The following is a 3,046-nucleotide window of genomic DNA, read 5'->3' as shown; positions in this document are numbered from 1 at the left end:
CCTACCGTACTCCTCGGCCTGCGCACAAGCCTGAAAGAGGATTTGAAGTGTTCTCCTGCTGAACTAGTCTACGGTGTACCATTACGAATTCCCGGAGAATTCCTTGAGAACTTAGACCCCACAGAAGACTCAGAGACCTTCATCATAGCCCTTCGCAAACGCATGCGTCAACTCCGTCCACAACCAACACAACATCACGGAAGGCGAACACCCTTCAGACAACAACAATTAGAGCAAGCCACTCATGTTTTCGTCAGGGTAGACGGCGTCCGAAAACCACTCCAACATCCTTACACTGGACCTCATGAAGTGATCCGCAGGGAAAGTGAGCACGTGTATGTAATACATATCAACGGCCGGGAGGTCGCTACATCTACAGAGAGACTAAAACCCGCTTTTCTACCCGATCCAGAGAGAACAGTTACATCACCGCACGGGGAAGCAACACAGAGCGCAGCAATATCATCTAATACTCCAAAAATTTGTAACAAACCTAAAAGGAAAGTACATTTCGCGCCTACTCACACATAGTCACTCAGGGGGGAGTATATGTAGGGACACACACTCTACACTCTCTCATTCGCGCATTGATACACACGCACTGCGTGCAGATGGCGCGCTATAGCGCACAAGATTCACTACAGACTTTCCCCTATCCTATATATACTTACTTACTTCTTTGTTAACTTCTCAACGGCTACTTTGTAACGTTCTCGTGATATAATAATAAATATTCTTTAATACATCCGCCTGTCGGTTATTTCCATCCGATTCTCTATATTATATGTACGACAGCTACAGTTTGATATTTGTTAAAAGCGAGAAAGAGACTTCTAGTGCAGTCTAGTGCAGGAATAGAAAACAGTCCAATAATTAAAAATTATTGTTTTGTTTAAACAAATTGATGTTATTAAAAAATGCATATATTGGAGAAGAATATAGATTTTTACAACTAAAATGAGATAACGATCATGTCCGTAAGTGTACTTGAAGCGTAGATATGAATGTGCACGTATTTTTCAGCCCAATTTATGTAATTTATTCATTCAGATACGTCGTCATCGTCGTCGTCGTCGTCTTCGCTAAATTTTGTCCCCTTTTATTGCACCTTTTTTCAACACTTTCTACACTTTTTCTGAATCTTTTCTACACCTCTTCTGCACTTTTATTACACTTATTTTCTGCACCTTTTCTACACTTTTTCTACACCTTTTCTGCACTTTTTCGACACCTTTTCTACACTTGTTCTACATCTTTTCTGAACTTTTACTGCACCTTTTCTGCACTTTTTCCGCATCTCTTTCGCATCCTTCTGGCATCTCTTCCACATCTTTCATGTACTTTTTCTGCACTTTTTCTACCACATCTCTCACACCTCTCCCGTATTAATTTCGCATTTCTTCTGCACCTCTCCGGATCTGAATCTTACCGTTTCCGCAACTCTTTTGCACCTTTTCCGCATCTTTTCACACCTCCTTAATCTCCTTTTAGGAGAATACACTTTTCCCAACGCTTCTGCCATTTTTTTAACCCCTCAGTAAAATACGATTTGTCAAACTCTGCAAATAAGCCTCTATTTCGGCGATGACCTCCTCATTCGACGTGAATTTTTTTCCACCGAGCCATTTTTTCAAGTTTAGAAACAAGAAGAAGTCATAGGGGGCTAAATCCAGAGAGTACGGTGGATGTGGCAGCAATTCGTAGCGCAATTCGACCAATTTGACTGTCCACCGTAAGCAATCGCGGCACCCATTGAGCCGACAGCTTTTTCATTCCCAAGTTATCAAAATATTGAATGCCGTTCCATACGACACGCCTACGGCCTCTGCTACTTCATGCACTTTCGTTTGGCGATCAGCGAGAATCATGTCGTAGACTTTTTCAACGATTTCCTCAGTAACCACGTCTGCCTGGGCGCTCCTCATCAAAAACAGACGAACGACCACGGTTGAACTAATATCTGGCGGTTGTCATAGATAGTGAAGAGTTCCCATAGACGGCATCCAACTTCGTTTTTATTTCTTCGCACATTTTTCTATCCAAAAATAAGAAACGAATCACGGATCGATATTGCTCTTTTTCCATTGTATCGGAAAACATCAAACACGCTCACTATGAATTGCTGTCAAATCAAGACTATTGCATGAATCACTCTGAAATTTTGTATGGCGTCGTTTAAAAGATGGTAGTACACGATGGTAATGCCAACTTGCATCAGCAATGCCACCTGCCTTGAAACACGGGTACTTATTGATTTGTCCTCGTATACGAGCAATTCTTTTATATTTTTCAAAAATTCTCATTATTATTATTATTTTTAGTATACTAAAAAGTAATTTTACCAATTAAAGAAGGATGTATAAATATGTATAGACATATCTCATACATAATTATACATGTTTATGAATATTTATATATGTTCGAATAAGAGCATGAATAAATTGATAAAGATTGATTAATATGAAGATCAGACAGAACGACATTATAAGCTGATAGTTTTTAATTAAACTAGAAAATGATAATGAAATAACGATTTATTTCAAATAACATTTATTTATTTATAATTTAATATTTAACAAAAAGGGATTGCACGAAAACAAAATTATATACTGGTATTTGTTAACTAAGCTAGAAAATGATAATCAACCGGAAGATATTAAAAATGTAAAAAAAGGCATCAAGTATATTTTGCAATATCTTTACATAATCAAACCATTTTGTAAATATATGAAAATGATAATAAAAATAATACTTCGCAAAAATTCGTAAAATCTATCGGAAAAGACATTAAAAATGTAAAAAAAAGACGTCAAGTATACTTTGCAGCAGAGTTGGGCATAATCGATTATTTTCGATAATCAATTACTTAAACAATTCCTGTAATCTTAATTACAGAGTAATCAATTACTTTGGTAATCATAATTACTGGTAATTATACTGTATGATTACTAAGAATTCAAATTACTTAGTAATCATACTGTGATTACTAAGTAATTGATTACTCCGTAATTAAGAATGATTACCAAAGTAATTGATTACTCCGTAA

Source organism: Trachymyrmex cornetzi, unplaced genomic scaffold, assembly GCF_001594075.2.
Source record: "Trachymyrmex cornetzi isolate Tcor2-1 unplaced genomic scaffold, Tcor1.1 scaffold922, whole genome shotgun sequence".
Taxonomy (NCBI): domain Eukaryota; kingdom Metazoa; phylum Arthropoda; class Insecta; order Hymenoptera; family Formicidae; genus Trachymyrmex; species Trachymyrmex cornetzi.
Note: the sequence above shows the minus strand (reverse complement) of the source record.